Source organism: Hylobates moloch, unplaced genomic scaffold (genome assembly GCF_009828535.3).
Source record: "Hylobates moloch isolate HMO894 unplaced genomic scaffold, HMol_V3 SCAFFOLD_15, whole genome shotgun sequence".
Lineage (NCBI taxonomy): Eukaryota > Metazoa > Chordata > Mammalia > Primates > Hylobatidae > Hylobates > Hylobates moloch.
In genome coordinates this window covers 87,231,346-87,249,229 of record NW_026652290.1, presented here as the reverse complement: position 1 = coordinate 87,249,229, position 17,884 = coordinate 87,231,346, and the positions used below count along the sequence as shown (strand labels likewise).

The 17,884-nt window shown below is 45.6% G+C and overlaps 1 long non-coding RNA gene across 1 annotated transcript in view; it reads right to left on the bottom strand.

Annotated features, from left to right (window-relative positions):
- Positions 1–17,573, bottom strand: part of LOC116483991 (uncharacterized) — a 49,061-nt gene extending 31,488 nt beyond the window's left edge. Inside the window, exons 1-2 of the long non-coding RNA XR_004252415.2 lie at positions 17,445–17,573; positions 6,825–6,989 (exon numbers count right to left, since the gene is read on the bottom strand). This is a non-coding gene — a long non-coding RNA (uncharacterized LOC116483991). The remainder of the gene's footprint in view (positions 1–6,824; positions 6,990–17,444) is intronic.
- Between the last annotated feature and the right edge of the window lie 311 nt (positions 17,574–17,884).

Sequence of the window (17,884 nt, the reverse complement as noted above, 5' to 3'; positions counted from 1 at the left end):
TAAATATACCTATTGTCAGAAGTTCAACCAAATGAGTTTTAGGGAATAAAAGTGCCATTGAGGAGGGGGTGACCAGAGTGCCGGGTGGATAGAGAACTTGTGGCCTTTCCTTTCAGGCGGTGGGCCAAGATCAGCTCAGTCCCCTCTTTGGGACATGCCTTTTTCCCCTCTTGCATTCCTGGGTTTCCAGGCTAGCTTGGATTCCTAATTTGGAAGTCACCAGAGAGCGAACCTCGACAGTAAGCAAAGGAGTGTCCTGCTATGAACTCCCTGAGAGACAGCCCTAGCCCTGGTTACACAGCAGGCACCTCAGTTCACCCCTCCACCAGCCTCCCAAGGCTCCTGAATTGAGCAAAGAATGAGGCTCTGGGCCCAGCCTACTCCCTGCTCACTGAAGCTGTGCCTATTCAGGGATCCGACCTGGTGCTAATGTTTTCAAGCAGCCTCCCTGGACGGGGTGTCCTCTGGGAGGTGCTGGCAACCAGCAGACCTGGGATTTGATAACTGCTCTGGTCTGGGAAACATGCAGATTGTGACTCCTCCTCTGACTGGCACTGTTCTAGAAAACGATGAAGTTTCTTGATCATCCATCTCCTGAGCCTCTCGGTGACACTGGCAGGCTTTATACCACATAGACATCCTCCATTAGTTCTATCCTCTGCCAGTTTTTTCCACCTTCCCCCACACTCTCACAGCAGTGGCAGTGCCTGAAATCTCACACTGGGGCAGTCCAGGAAGGTGGGGACTTCATTTTCTTTGCAACTGTCATGATACCAATATACTGCTGGGCTCAAGGTAGACAAGCGAAACAGGAGAGTTCCCTGACCACCGCCACCCCCCCACCCCAAAGGACCTGTGACAGGGGTGTGGCTCATATGTTTGGCCACTGTCCATGCTCAAACCTCTTATGGGAGGGGGAGCATGCAGACAGGCATGTGCAGGAGCCAGGGTGAGTGCCCGTGGGCTCCAGCCCCGTGGCAGTGTTCAGGGGTGGGAGCTTGCGACTCCCAAAGCCCAAATGGGCATGTGTTACAGTGCACTCTTTTAGCCTTGCTGTCCACAGACGACTTAAGTGTTAAACAGCTCAGTGCCCTCTTGATACCCAGATCCTTGTCAAGCATCCAGGAAGAATGAGGTTGCACATGAACATGAGGAAGGTGAATGTGGGACTTGAGTAGTGGAGGTGGCTCTCAGCAGGATGGATGGGGAGCTAGAAAGGGGATGGAGTGGGAAGATTATCTTCCTGTGGGGTTTGCCTGTCCAGCAACTGATCTCTCTGACCACCTCCAGCAGAACTACTCTTGGTGTTTAGATACTCCTTCTCTTCTCTCTGCTGTGCTGTTCTGCTGCTCTTCTGTCCTTCTGTTCATCCCCTTGTGAAGCCAGGGGTTTGAGGTTTATATGGGTACAGGATAGGGGAGTGCAGTGGGCCAAAAGACAACTTTTGGATGTGAAAACACCCAAAACCATGCAGTTCAGTGTCCACAGAGGGGCGGCAGACATTGTCCACAGCTCCTGTGTGGGATTCTGAGGCAGCCCCTTGTTCTAACCTCATTGGTCAGATGTCTCCACCAGATGTGGCAGGTGGATAGTGAGTTTATGAGTCACAGTGACATTATCCAAAATTTACATTTGAGTTGATTGCCTAAATATTATTGTATCATTAAAGGAAATTTTAAATTAGAATATAAATCATCCCTAATCCACAAACACAACAACTGACTTTAGTCTTGCCTATACCTTCGGATTGGCATTCTTTAAAGTGTTTTATTTGGGGATTAGATACCAAGTTCCAAGGGCAGAAAATTTCTATCCAAATCAGCAAAGATTCTTACGAGTCGTCTGTGCTTGTATGTAATACTTTTCTGCCCCCTCCAGCCTAAGAGATCCTGGAGGGAAGACAATTTTTACTTTGGTATCTCAGCATTTAGCACTGTGCTTGAAACTAGGAGGTGCTCACTAAACATTTGTTAAATGAACAAACTCCCCAAACCAGGACCTTGCCGGAAGTGTACATTTACATCAAGGGTAGGGATTGATTAAAATTAACTTAGTTAATTTTAACATAGAATAAATCAAAATTCTCATGAAAGTAGAAAGCACGGCAAGAGTAGAACATCTGAATGTCATCCATTGACCCCAAATTCAAAGCTGGAATGGAATGTTGTACACTGAGTCCTGTGGGAGGAAGGACAGAAATGAGAGAATGAAGTTGACGACCTGAACACTCAGAAGCAGTCCAGGGAGAAGGGAAAATAGTGGGTTGAGGCAGGCGGTTAAGAACTAGGTCAGTGAATTAAGAGGGTCTTCCAGGGGGTTTCACAGAAGTGGGGCCAGCATCTACTGTGGGGAATAAGTGTGGTGGCTTGAAATTTTGCTTTTGAGGACAGTCATAGTTACTAGCGGGGAAATTATTCTCCAGGCAAAAGTAGCAGTGACCATGTGACCATAGCATCCTTACCTTATATAGCTCATAGAAGAAAACCTTTTATCAAAGCCAATAGAATTTCCATTTCTTGCATGGATTGGATCCAACTAAGGTTCTCTTCCATTATCATTTATATTGTCTATTTCCCAAAATATCCTTATATTTATATACCCAGTATGATCTATTTAACTCAAACTTAGAATCTAAATGCCTTGAATTATCTATTGAACCTCAAAGGAAAATTCTAGAAAGGACTCTATTTACTGCCAAATTAAACTCAAAATAAACCATTTCTCTAGTGACAGGATGTCTTATTTTCTGGTGGACATGACCCTCCTCCGTAACAGGGGCAACCTGGACTGCACTGGAGTGATTCCTGGATAAGGCAGTTGGGCTTTGAGCTGTCACGTGACCTGAGTTGGCCATAGGAGAGGTACAGTCTGTCCCCCATTTGGGCAAACTAAGTTAATGTTTAATTACCACTTCCAAGCTTTTCTAATCATTCTTGATCAAGCCTGGACTTGGGGGTTCTGGGATTCTGCAAGTCTTGGTTTAAAAAAATTAATTACATGTTATGTTATAAAAGACTTTTTTAAAGGGTCAAGCTAATCTATTTGTGAAAACACAGAATAAGAGTGACTTCCATGTGATGAATTAAGTGGATTTGAGTTGCCAGATTGTAAGTGAGTTAGGTAATGACATTGGAGAAGTCATGAGTATCTGAGAATAAGTAATAAAGTGCATATTTTGGAAGCACATCCAACAAATCAACCTTGCTTGAATCTCATCCGTCTGCTAGAACTCTCCTATCCAACCAGCCTAATCCTGTGGAATTGTCCCTCCCTAATATCTCTCACATCCTTTATTTCCCTGGTCTCCTGGCACTATTCTAGTCCAGGTCCTCATCACACTGTGCCTGGATTATTGCAACGACCTCCTCATCAGTCTTCCTGTCTCTAGTTTCCCTTTGCCTTCGATCCGTTCTCCACAATGCCACTGGACTCAGGGCTTTGTCTTTGTCCTAACATGCCACTTCTGACATGCTCTAGCTCTGTGTGGAGCTCTGCTTCCCACTGCCTTCTGGGACAAGTGCAGATCCTCAGTCCAGCAGTCTAGGTCCTCGGGTTCCAGCCCACCTGCCCAACCTCCTCTTCCTCCATTGCTTAAAGTGCCAGCCAGGTGGAGGTGGTCACTGTCTATTCCCAGCAAACCTGCCCTCTCTGTCCGTTGGTCCTCATGGCCACCCTCCACCTGGCTTGTCCCTACAAATCTTCCCCCCGTTTCTCTCTGTCTATTCAAACCCAGGCTCTATTATGGTTTATCCCCTAAAGCCTCTCCAACTGGAGAGCCAGCCCATCCTGGTCTAATAGAGTGGCTTTCTTATATTGCTTATTCTATTTCAACAGAAACTTCCTGGAGCTGAAAAGTAACTGGACTCAAATAGAAAAAATATATATATCAGGAATAGAGGAATTTCAGGTACCAAACCTATGGTAGAGGAGCTACTTAGAAGCCAGAGGGCCATGTAGATGATGGCATACTCAAACCTGGCTCTGTGTTCACACCGCTTTCATCTCTGGAAAGTGGCAAAGAAGCTTGTGCTGGCTGTTCCAGTTAACCCAAGGCCATCATGCCCCATCTTTTCTCCAATCAGAAGACATTTGTATCCACATTTGCACATTCCTTTATTTTGCTGCCTTGGATAACTTTTAAACTATATATTGTTCCCCACTTGTTTGGAGGCAAAGGTATAAAAAGGAGATGGGAGCAGATCAAGAGAGATATATTTGTTTTTAATTCTATTCCAGTATTTCAGTTAAAGTCCTCTGAGCAAGACAGAAACCACTCTAGATATTTCAACCAGGGAATCGCTTCACAGATTATAGAGAGATTAGCATCTTTAGTAACCCAGGACCACTGCTGAGACTGGAGGAACATGGGGAGGAAGTAGTGTGACCAGAGACTGGTCATCAGGGCCATGGGGCAGTGGCTGCTTAGTGGCAGCTGGGATCATGGAGGAAAAGGTTTCCCTGCAGGATCCGCAGCCAAGGAGGAAACACAGACACTGCCAGTGATGCCACAGGAAGGCGGAAGAAGGCGAGAAATGAGCAAGATTCTCCGCCTCTGCGCCTCCAGTGCTCCCTCAGGGCCCCCCGTTGGTGTACACTGCCTGAAGACTGGAAGGAGAGGGGCACTGGAAAGAACAGGAATGAATCTGGGGGCACTGGCAGGCAGGCAGGCAGCACATCCTCCTCCTACACAGCTGCCTCCATGCCCACACCTCCCTCCTCTTCTTCCTGGCAGGCCTCTGGCCCTCCCAGATGACCGTCAGACATCTCTACCATTCCCTCCTGACCTTGACCTCCACTGCCTCAGCACTGTCCTTGCTGCCCCAACCCTCTCTGGCCTCTCTCTTGAGCTGCCAAACACTGAGGAGAACAGTTGCAGGGCTGTGCTGACTGAAGCCACTGACATGGGCTATCGAGCCTGCAGATGACACTCACGGCTGCTGGACAATCCTTTGGACAAGATTCATGAATTTTCAGGCGTCTCTCAGATTGGCTCCCCAAGTCTTTCCCATTCTCCTCAAGTCCGCACCCAAGCCTCATTCCCTCAGGTTGTCCTCTCACTCTCCTGAGACACCGAGCCATAAACATAACCTTTCTCCATGTCTCTCCTTTTGAAGCTTCAGTCGTTCATTTTTTCCTCCTGTCTCTGAGGATGACACACCCATCTTTCTTGTCCTGGGCCCCCTCTGTAACTTTGCTGCAATCATCATCCCTTCTGCTTTTTTGTTTTAAAGCTTCCCTCTCCCGTGGCTTTGTTCTGTCTACCTAGAAGTGAGCACAGGTGCTCCATTGCTCACAAGGCAACAAGAAAAAGTCCCTTGACCTCTTTGACCCCCTCTCTTTACCTTCAAATGTATTCAAAGAGCAAGAGTAACCCACCACCTGTTTTTCATGGCTTCATGATTGCCCATTCCAGTGACTTTGATCCACCTTTCTTATCTGTGACTGTCCCAGCTTTGGACACCATTAACAACCTCTCCCACTCCACCCTCTTTCTGGAAATGTCTCCCTCGATTTCTGTGAGGTTGTGCTCCGTTGCTCTCTGCCCTGCATTCTCTCCAAAAGCTCCTCCATGGCTTCTTCCTGGCTCCTCTCTCTCCTCCTGTGCAAACACATAGGGGTCTCCCTACTCTCTGCCCTCAGCCCTCACCATGTAATCCCTGCACTTAGCCTTTCTGTCGTCTCTCCTCTCCTGCCCCATCTCTGTGTAGCATTCTCTGGATCCGTCCCCTGCTCCAAGCCTTGGGGACAACAAGCTGGTCCCAAATATTCAACCAGCGGGAAATCCGATGCCTTCTGCTGCCACAAACCTCTGTACCCCAAACGACACTTATTCCTTCCCATAATCCCTCAACCAGATCCTACCACTGACTTCACACTTTTCCTCGTGTTCTGCCTCAACAGTTTATGTGGCCTTTGACTCTTCCATGCCCACCTCTAGTCAGTCACCGAGCCAAGAAAATCCAAGAAGACAGACCCCCTCCTGTTTCCACTGGCCTCACCATTGAACAAGCCCTTATTATGTTCAGATATAATATATTTTCTATATAATGTATAATACATTTATTGTATTTAAATATAATATATTTATATAATGTATAATTCATTAAATTTTATATGTTCATATATTTTCTTTTATTTATAAATATTATATGACATATTTCTATATTTAAATATTAATTTACACATTTATATATAACGGTGTCATATATTTAATATATAAATTATATATTTAACACACATAAATATATCATGAAACATTTCATACATGAACATAAATGAGGTTACACTGTCGTGGTTCCCAGTCTCTGTACTGAGGCACCCAGTACACCACAGTGAAATCACAGAGGCTTCACAGCGTATATTAATTTTCAAGGGACAATACACAATCTACGACTTTTAAGATTTGGGGACCTAACAACCTACACAGGTATTTAGTTTTGTCTCGGAACACTGAAAAATTTGTTGAGACACTAAGGGCGTTATGATCTGAGAGAGTTTGTGAAACTCAGGTATCTAGGTTTCTAAAAATACAGTGGCCACCTGTGTTCCTGCAATGCAGCCCAGGAATAGAGCACTTAAATACCGTGAAAGCTCTCTGATATTCCATCCCTAATTACATCATCTGCACCTGCCCACCCTTCCAGAACTGATTACTGGTCTGAATTTTTGCATTTACAATTCCCTTGCTTTTCTTTATAGTTTTTATTGTAGTTGTCTGTGTTCTTAAAACATATATGCAGATATGCATATTGTTTAGATTTGCATGTCAATCTTCATCACATTTTTCAATGAATGTTACCTGATCTCCTGGCTAATTTTCCTACCTCTTAGTTGATCTTCTTGCCATTGCATGTACTTTTTTAGTATTTGATCAGGTCTCTTCACGGCTCAACAATCTTCAGGGACTCCCCATCCACTACTGAACCGATTCCCTTGACGTTCTCTGCTTCACCAAGTCCCTTAATTTCTCTGAATCCCAGCTTCCTTATCTGTAAAATAGGAACGACAATACCCATCTTATAGTATTGTTTTTAAGGATCAAGCGAGACAATCCTGTAATGTGCATACCCTGGGGCCTGACACATAGTAGGAAGCACAGTATGTTGGAACTCTTACTGTTCTTATTATTTTTATTACTTCTCCCTGAGCCGTTAGTTTTTTCATGATGATTATTACTCCTCCATGAACTTTTCCCTTACACATAGTGCAGTGCCCTGAACACAGTGAATGTTCGGGAAACATTTGTTGAATGTGAAATAAACTGATCTCCATCAACTCACGTGCAAGTTGGTAATGCCCAGGGAAGGAGCTCTTATTAATGGGTCTTTGAAGAACCCCCAAAGGGAGGTCAATATTGCCTATTTTGGAAGTAGAGGGGAGGATATTGATACTTTCTCTTGCTAAGGAGAGTAAATAAGATGTAATGGGGTCTTTAAAACATTTTGTATAGCAGTGTGTGGGTATGGGCTTGGTCTGAGCTGCTCCCAGCTGGCTTTTGTCAAGCATTGGCTGCCCTCAAAACAGAGCAGCCAGCTTGGGAGGACTGTAGGATTCGCTGGGGCCCCAGCTGGAGGGAGGGAACCCATTCCTCTGATGTGCACAGTTGTCTCAAGCCTGGAACCCATTTCTTGCTCAGATGCCAAAAAACTATTTTGGATCCTGTAGAGCTGGCAGGAGTCCCTGGTATGCCATGTCTCTGTGTGTGAACTGCTTGTCACTTGCTTCTTCCCTTGGGGCTATTTCAAAGAAGATGGAAGAAATTAATGGCTATAAATGACTAAGGCCCTCGAGTTACAGTTTTATTTATGCATAATTTTGACAGGTTGTCTCCTTATTGAGAAACGGCATGTTTCTTATCTTTTGAGAAAGATTATTCTCGCTAATCTGAGAAGGGGTGCCATGCATGACGCTGGAAAAGGACAACATGTGATCAGTCTTAGCAAAAACACATCCCCAGAGGCCTGTGGTCCCTGCAGAACCACTTCATCTTTAATTTGCTGTGTTTTCTCAGTAGGTTCTCATTCCTGCCTCTCCATTACCACTGCCTGATCTTCAAACTTGCAAAGGAAAGTCACCATTTGTTCTCTAGGAGTGTCATGTTTTAAAACTATGCACATACTAAAAAGCAGAAAAACTTGCATACATGTGCAATTATGTCGACTTAAGTGCACATTTATGTGAATATATTCTATTCATAAGGTCAAAAAAATAGGATAGTGTTCTATGATAAGAAATGCATATTGACTACCCAAACAATGATTAAAGTTGATCTATCTTCTGCCTTGGGTAGCACAGAGTGACTTATCAAATGTCAATGGTTACACTAACATTTACTTTAGCAGAGAGATAATTACAAGGGTTGAAAAGTCTATTGAAACCATCAGAGTGTCCACACATCAGCTGGTTTCCATCCAAACCAGTTTATAATCTAAAGCAGGAATGTCTTTACTTTAGATGCAACTGAGGTCATAACCTTTTGTTTTTTGTTCTTGACAAGGTTCCATGACCGTAGTGACCCCAGCCAAGTTTCACATTGCCTCTGGACTTCTGGAAGTGGCTCTGCTGCTAATGTTGGCGGGGTGAGTGGAAGAGCTGACCACTGGCTCTAGTTGCAATTTCCACTATGAAAAATGTTTCTAGGGAGGTATAAGTGAGAGGTCAAATGGATTGTGAATGACATTTGTATAGCCAAGTTCATAAGATCCTGAAGGAGCAATAGGAAGGCTCTCTTTACTTTTGTGTATTTGCTTTGAAAGTCAAGGTAACTCATAGAAAAACCCTTTTTTGGAGATCTTAGGTACAAAGTTGTTATTTGATATTAAAAATGTAGATACATTAGATTATTTGAAACTTTTTTGTTGGCCTTTGTGAAAAGAAAAACAAATATCACTCAGGTGTGCTTCACTATGTACTAAAAGGGAAACAGCTGCGTGCAGACTCAATGATTTTTCCCCGGTGACACCCACTCTGAATGAGGTGCTTTGTCTTAATTTTAGATAGAACCGAAACTCTTTATTAAATAACTAATTGCTTATAGCAAGTGGTCAACTTCCTCTTTAAAGAAAATATTTTGTGAAACAATTACTCTTATTTACCCACTACGTAATCTTCAACTTTCTTAAAGTAATTTTCTTTAAAGCCTACTTAGAACACTTACATAGATTTGCTCTCCAATCATGTGAAGCTTAAGGTTTGAACTTTGGTACTTTCAACCAAGCCTCACTTGCCAGAAGGAGTGGGTGGCAGTTACACCCTTCCCTTTTCTCCATTACTTCATTCATTTGTTCGTCTGACATTTATTTAGGTTCTCCTGGCTTGTAAGCACCATGCCAGACCTTGCAGATTTCAAAATGAAAAAGAACCTCAGTGAAGGGGGTGACTTTGTAAGCAAGTCATTGCAATAGAGTCAGATAATTGCCACCAGAGAGGCACCCAGAAAGCACTGACCCCCTTGATTGAGGGAGTCAGAAAAGTCTCCATGAAAAGATGGTATTTGAGCTCAAACTTGTAAGAGTTTGCCAAGCCAAAGAGAAGGAGGAAAGGGTTTTGAGGTTAAAGAACTACTGGCATAAAAATGCAGGGATGATATGAGACATATTTGGTGATGCAAGATGGGGAGTGGTAATTCATGATAAACACACACCCACATTCACGCACATGTATATCTACTATATATCAAGCACTGGACAGACGAGTGTGTTTTTCATTCATTATCTTGTTTCATTTTCTTGAAGATACCATGAGGTAGGATTTTTTTTTAAATCATCACTTTACAAATGAAAAAAAGTATCATTGTCACTGCTTTACAGATGATGCTCCCTGTGACTCAGGGATTTACCCATGGCCCTAGAACTCATCACATGTCACTAGCATCAAATCCTTTGCTCTTGGTGATTGTCTAAGCAGGTTCATGCAAGGTGGTTAGGGTCCTTCTATGCCATGTAGACACTTTGATCTTCATCCCGTTGGCAATGGGACACCATCAACATGTTTCCAATAAGGCAATGAAGCACTCTGGCTAAGTTTTGAAATATAACGATATGGCAGGAATGTGAAGGAAGGGCTAGAACAAGAAGACATAAGGGACAGGAAAAATAAGAAGGCATGAAAATAGTCTAGGCAAGAAATAGCAAGGACCTGAAACAAGGAAGGGGTGATAGAGCAGCGAAGATGGATTTGAGAGACAATTCAGAAATAAAATGGAAAAGATAGAGGAGCCCTGGGGCAGGAATTACTGGAGCTCTTTGTTACAAGCCACAGAACCTATGTATTCAAGTCAGTTTTAGAAGAAAATGAACTTGCTAAGTGATCTGAGGGAATTTATAGAGTCTTTGGGAGAGCCAGATAATCAGTTTTGGAAGTGTCGGGGTTAAAAGAAGGGCCAGAATTACATGGAACTACTCTTAGTGGAGACCCTCCTGCTGCCTTCACTGGGCTTTGGAACTGGTGCCCAGGTATGCATTTCCTGCTGCAGTTATAACAAATTAACACACACTTAGGAGATTAAAACAATACCCTGTATTCTGTTACAGTTCTGGAGGTCAGAAGTTCAAAATGGGCCTTGCTGGGCTAAAATCAAGGTGTGGCAGAGTTGCTTTCCTTTCTAGAGGTTCTAGGGGAGTGTGATTTTCCTTGCCTTTTCCAGCTTCTAGAGGCCACCTGCATCCTTGGCTCATGGCCCCCTCCACCATCTTCATAGCCAGCAGTGTGGCTTCAAATCTTTCTCTCTTACTTCTGCTTTCATTGCCATGTGTCTTCCTCTCTCTCTGCTTCCATCATCACATCACCTTCTCTGATTCTGAACCTCCCACATCTTCCCTTATAAGGAATCTTGTGATTACCTCGAGCTCACCCAGATAATCCAAGACCATCTCTCCATCTCAAAATCCTTAACTTGATCCCATCTGCAAAATCCCCTCTGCCATGTGAGTTAATGTATTCATATTCAGGTTCCAACGATTGGGACGTGGACGTCTTTGGGAGCTCATTATTCTTCCACACAGTACTGTAGCTTATCTCTCAAACTCTGGCCTCAGGGACTTCCTTGAAGGACATAACCCCTCTTTGTCTCTGAAATGCTGGCTGTCACTGCTGCACCTACCCTCACCAGAATGTCGGCAGCCCGGGCCTGCGGCTTCATGTCCATAGATTCCAAATCAGAGTCTTACATAGTTGTATGCGATCAGGGTGTCTGGAACGTATGCCCGAACCTCAGCTGCAAGAATGGCCCAGAGAACAAGTTTTGACTTCTTCCTTAGGAGCAAGCAAGCTCATGATGCCAAGGGAGGGGTGGGAGTGTTCATAAGTTGATAGGGGCCAGGCACAGTGGCTTATGCTTGTAACTCCAACACTTTAGGAGGCTGAAGCAGGAGGGTTACTTGAGCCCAGGAGTTCAAGACTAGCCTGGGCAACAGATTGAGACCACAGCTCTACAAAAAATTTTTAAAAACTTAGCCAAGCATGGTGGCGCACCTGTAGTCCCAGCTTACTCCTGAGGCTGAGGCAGGAGGATCACTTGAGCCTGGGAGGTTGAGACTCCAGTAACCTATGATCCCAATACTGCACTCCAGCCTGGGTGACAAAGTGAGATTCCATCTCAACAAACAAACAAAAAACAAAAGTTAATAGGTGGCCCAAAGCATAACGGATAGCTGCAAAACCCAGCCAAATCTCAGGTCATACCATGAGTTCTGTTGCCAGTTCCACACTTAAGAGGAATGTAAGCCAGCACAGAGATGGCAGCAAGGATGATGCTGGAACCTGACATTGTGAGTCCAGGGTGTTCATAGACTGGAGGACATAAGGGCAGTTTTAAAAGACACATGATTGAGGTTTCTTAATGAGTGAGAACTTGCACATGGAAGAGAACTTGGACCCGTCTTTTGTGTCTCCAGCGTTCAACACTAGGACTCTGTAGAGGGTGACATGGTAACAGGGTGCTTCGTTTCTCAATTGCATGATCTAAAGACCAATGGGTTGCTCCAACAGGCAAGAAGCTTGCTGCCATTTAAAGTATTGAGGCAGAAGCAGGATGACAACATGTTGGGGCACAAAGAGGGGAGGCAAATAGCAGAGGAGATTGCAATAGATGGCTTCTAAGTTTATTATTCTGTTCTTATCCAGTAACCACGTTATTGGTGGGGAAGGTACTAAGGGCCAAATCACAACTTCACATGAAAGTAACTTTTTTTTCTCTCTTTTTTTTTTTTTTTTTTTTTTTTGAGATGGAGTCTCACTCTGTCACCCAGGCTGGAGTGCAATGGCACAATCTCGGCTCACTGCAACCTCCAGCTTCCGGGTTCAAGAGATTCTGCTGCCTCAGCCTCCCGAGTAGCTGGAATTACAGGCATCTGCCACCACACCCAGCTAATGTTTTGTATTTTTAGTAGAGACGGAGTTTCACTATGTTGGCCGGTCTGGTCTCAAACTCCTGACCTCAGGTGACGCACCCACCTCGGCCTCCCAAAGTGCTGGCATTACAGGCGTGAGCCACCGCACCCGGCCCAAAAGCAACATTTTTAAGGAGAAAATGTTTGATGCATTTTTTTAAATCTTGCCTTTTATTTTCTGATTCCTGATTCTTTCCTCTTTTTTTTAAACAGTAAGTAACATTTTAAACAGTGTAGTTTGTTCCCACTCTGACTCCGGAGTCTGGTTTTTCTCTCGGGCCTGCTGCTGTGTTGGAGGACTTGACATGCCTTTTGTGTTCTGTAATGTCTTCATCTGAACAACAGGCCTGTAAAGACTGATCCCCAGTGATTACGCCAAATGTTACTGGAGAGAAGTGCATGAATTTATACAGGAACTAAGTGATTCAAATCTGCTTTCCTTTTCTATGTATGCAATTCTCTGTCTGCATTCCAACTGTTGGCACAGAAGCCCTGGTGCACTGCCCCGGTTTATCACCTTCACACAGAGATGGGTGTGGCAGACGTAGGGGCTGTGCATCAGGGCCACACATCGGGGCCATGTTGACCTGCTTCTTCCCAAACTGCTCCAAGGGTTATGCATTTACATGCACCCACAGAATGCATTTGGGATGGTTACTTTTCAACACCGTGAATCTAATGCACAGAATGACACACGTTTTTAAGTTAAAAGTCAAGATGTTTTTGCTTGGATTTAACCTAACCTTCTTTTGTTTTAATCCAAACTCCATGTTGCTTGATATGATACAGACTTCCTGAGTGACCCAGATATCATTAATAACAGACACTTTGGCCTTTTTATCCTTTTTTTTTTGTAAAAAGGGAAAAGCAATTTCTGTTCTTCTGCAAAGCACCATAATGAATAGATTTTCAGATTAGATGATACAATTTCTGAAACTGCCATGGATCTCATGTTCAAAGGACAGTATGTGGGTGGGTGTGTGCACACGTGTGTGTGTGCGTGTGTGGGATGGTGGTGAGGATAGGGAGTAGGGGTATGGGAAGCTTCAACAATTTTTAAAATATTCTTAGCGTTTTGTTAACCTTCTTTTACCAACCTTCACACCACATTTTTGAAAACCATGTGGTATACTTATAGGCGTTTGTTTTGTTTTTCTTTATTCTTAGAAAGCATTCTTTCTGGATTGTTTTGTTTTAGTCCCGAGTAGGTAACTATGCTGCATGAGAATAAAGTGGATCTTCATGAGCAGGTGTTGCAATCAAATACAATTCTCAACAAAAAACGTTCTGACAGATACTCACGACATGAGTAATCCAGCCTGCGTGATGATTAGCTAGAAATGCTAAGCAGCAGTTTCCATAAATGACTATAATTAGTCATCTTTTAACACAGCTAAGCCAACTCACAGTGCCTCTTCTTAGAAGTTCTCTAGAATCTGTAAACAGAATGTTCAGCATTTCCCCAACATTGTGTTCAGTCTGAGTCTCCCCTCAGTGTGTCCTCTTTGCTTTTCTTTCCTCACTCCCCACTCCTTTTCTCCTTCCTCCACTCATCCCTCCCCTGCAGACTGTCCTGCCCAGACAGTGCTTTTCACTCTCAATTTTTCTCTCTTTCCCATTAAAAGACAACAATTTTGCATCTGATTCTCCCCGAGCCCCATGGCTAGAGTTCAACATGCCCCGGTCCTTTTTCTTAAAGACTCCATATAGGACATCCCAGCTGTCCCTGCTCCCCAGTCCTGCCGGGATCCGCTGGGCTCAGGAGTCCAGGTGGCCAAGGGCTAGCTGGGGTGGGAGAAGGGTGCTGGGAACTACACCAGATGTTCCTTTCCTATGACTCCTATACTCTAGCGGGGGAAGGGTGAGGCTGGGCAAGGGGTGGAGAATGGATGGAGGGACAAGCTGGTCAGGAGATCCCATCAGAGCATTAACCCCATGGCCCTGATCCCTCATCCAGGACAGTAAGGATGGCTGGGCAAGTGGCCTGAGCTCTTATAATGCACCTGCTACATATAATGCCTCCAGACCTGCAGCAAGACAGTCATGACAGCCATTCCCATCCCCAATTACATGCATGTTCAAAATACTTAATACAAAATACTTAAAGGCTGAATGTTAAAAGAGAGAGGATAAAGCTACTGAGCATTTGAAGTAGAGCCTGGAGCAGTAACGGGACAGCACTGTGACCCCCTGGCAGTGAAAGAGTGTTGTCTCCTCCTCCCTACCTAGCCTGGCATGCTTTCCTTCTTTTCACTTGCTCTCCTCCCAACCCTAAACACACACACACACACACACACACACACACACACACATTCAGACACTTCAGACACCTTCCCCTCCTGCAGGCTACATGTCAGAGGGAGTCACTGGGCTTGGAAAACAACAGATTTCTAAAACTTAAGGAGGTAGAATGGGAACTTTTTCCACCATGCCCTCTGTTTACTGACCCCAGCTCTCCAGCCACTATACTCCCTCCCCCGTTTCCCTTCCCCAACCCCACTACCTCCATCAGACTCCCTGAGTCTGAAGGCACAGGGTGGTTAAAAGGAGCCTTCATTCCTGCGACTCTACTCTCTTCTCCTCAAAGAAGTGGCAGGCAAGGTAGGGCATTCTCACTGTCTCAGCAATATAATTTGCACATGCCCTGGCCCTGTGCCCTTCGGTAGCCATGTCTTCCCTCCCTGAAGTCCCCTGGGATTCTCCTTTGTCACTAACTGGCTTCCTTTCCTGGCATGGAGCACCTGACCCTGTCTACTTGTCTCTTTTACTGGCAAACTGTATCTGCCAAGTTGGCTGGCTTTTACCTTGGGGGTCAGGAGAGGGAGCAATCAGACCAGAAGAGGGACAGGAGCATCAGCCACCTAAAGAAGGAATGGTAGCAACATTGAGACTGTTTAATCTCTCTAATTGCCGACACCTTCATTACAGTATCTGATAATCATTCAGTAGTTATCAAGGGTCACTTCTGCAGCCACTGTTCTGGACTCTGGGAATACCAAGGGAAAAAGACAAAGTGCCTGACCTCATCTAGCTTTCATTCTAATGGAGTAGCTAGGCAATAGACACATAAACATGTAAATGTATACTAGAAAGCCAGCTAGTCAAGGACATGCTTATCGTTGTTTTGTGGTTGCCCAGAATCTGAACCTCCATCCTATGTCTGAGATTCCCTACCTCATGGAATCTGGTGGATAAGCAGAGCCCATGGTCCATTACATAGAATTCGAAAATGCCTGATAGTGGTTTTACCAGCCTCCCTTGTAGAAGGAGCCAAGGCCTGTGGCCAAGGCTCCGCCAGCCCGACCCATTGGCCCACAATTTGAGTTAGGAACCAATGACTCAAGGACAAAGAGACTGAGAAAGCCCTCGTAGGTGATGGCAGCAGCCTCAGAAAGATGGGGATTCCAAGGGTGCTGGTGACAGCAGGTTGCAGCAGTGTTAGTATCTGGGACAGTAGCATTGGTGACATAACCAGTGGCAGCTGGGGCAGCAGAGATCCCACCAGTTGGTGCAATGCATGCACTGTTCTTGGCTATAAACCACTAAGCCTTCCCAAGCATTCCTGGAGCTGTCAAAGTCTACAAATAAATCCTTCTTCTATTTAAACCCTCCAGAGTTCCTTGTGCTCTCATCTAAGAACTGAACACATGTAGTAACAAGTGCTCAATCAAAAGCAAAGCCAGATGAAGGGCTGGAGAGTGATGAGAGGCTACCTTAGGTAGGTGGCAAAACTCAGCCTCTCTGTGGATGTGGCTTTTAAGTCTCTCCAGAAAGCCCAAGAGCAAGGCCACCTGAAGACCTGAGGGAAAGTACTCCAGAGAGAGGACCCAGTGCAAAGGCTGGGCAGTGACAAGCTGGGGGGCTGAGGAATACCAAGAAGGCCAGTGTGGCCTGAGCTGAGGCAGAAGCTAAGTCAGAAGGACAAGCCAGGGCCACAGCTGGTGAGGCTGGTTAGATTGTCGTGTGGAGTTTGAGTGTCATGCTGTGTGTGAGGGAAGCCCCAGCTGATTTTAAGCAAGGTGACATGGTCTGATAGTTGAAAAGATCACCACGGCTGCTGTCAGGAGAATCGTCTGTAGCAAGACAGGAGCGGAAGCAGAAAGATCAGAGACTCTTGCAGAGGTTCAGGAGCCAGGTAGTATGGCTCTGATCCCTCTAGGCCAAGGGCGTTTGAGTGGTGGTGGGAAGAAGAAAGATGAGGAGTAGATTTTGAAGGTAGAGCTGAGAAGCCTTGCTGTGGGTTAGATGTAGGGTGTGAAGGAAAGAGACAGTTCGGGACTGAGCCGCTCTCTGAGATGGGGAAGATCGAAGAGAAAGGCAAGCTGGCGGGTGGAGAAGTCAGGATCAAGAGTTTGGCTTTAGATCTAGTGAGTGGGAAACACCAATGAGGTGGGGTGGAGACAGTCTGCAGGGGGATGTAAGGACCTGGATGAGGTGGGGGCGAGGTGGGCACTGGAACTAAGTGTGTGGGATTCCTCAGCACAGGGAGGAAATGTACAGCCATGAAACTCCATATGCTCACTCAGACGAGAGTATGGTTCGAGAAGGGGGCTCAGGACAGAGTGCTGGGGAACCAGGGATGAAGAGATCACAGTGAGGAAGAGAATCCAGCTAGGGAACTGCAAGGCGGGAGAAGGAACACAGACTGTGGCGTCCTGGAAGCCAGGAAAAGAAAACAGGGGCCTTGGCAATGACCCTGGGGACTTGCAGAGGATGCTTGTATCAAGCAGGTAAGGGGACTGGGGCTCCCAGAGGCTGGGCCACCCCGTTTCAGTGCATGGCTGGGTGCCTCTTTAGAAGAGGAAGCCCCTGGATTCCAGAAGGTGCTGGCTCCACCCAAGGCAGACAGCAGTGAGGCCACACACTATTCCCGGCCCCTTTCTCTCTGAAAAGAGCCCTTTGTAACTTCTTTGAGAAGGAAACACCTCCGTCAAGGGAGGAACATTATTTGCTTCCTGTTAGAACAGACTTTTACTTAGGATCAAGCTCAGTGCCAGCCCCAACCCCACAGGGAGCAATAAGGGAAAGAGGAGGGAGGGGGCTGCAGACACTCACTTGTGGGGGCTGGTTTCACAGGAACGGCTCTGGAGAGCTTGAAGAGGAATAGGCTGCAGGCCCACAGCCGCAGTCCCTCTCAGCCAGAAACCCTCCTCCCTCCTCTGCCAGCCTGTCCTCCCCGGGCTCCGGGCTCTGCTCGAAAGGCCTGGGAGGTAGGGAGAAGGCTGGTCAACCTGGACGCTTAGTGGCTGGTTTAACACTGTCATGCCTGCCAGCCCTTTCCCAGAAAGACTACAGCCAATAATTCATTCATTCAAAAGCTCTCTGCCGAGCACCTACTCTGTGCTAGGTCTGTGCCCAGCACGGGGACACAGTATTAGGAAAAAAAAAAAAAAAAACCAGACTTATCCCCCATCCGCCCTGAACTTAGTCTAGTGGGATAAATTACACAAGTCACGCAAGCACCTCTACAGCCACAAATGTGATAAGGCTCTAAG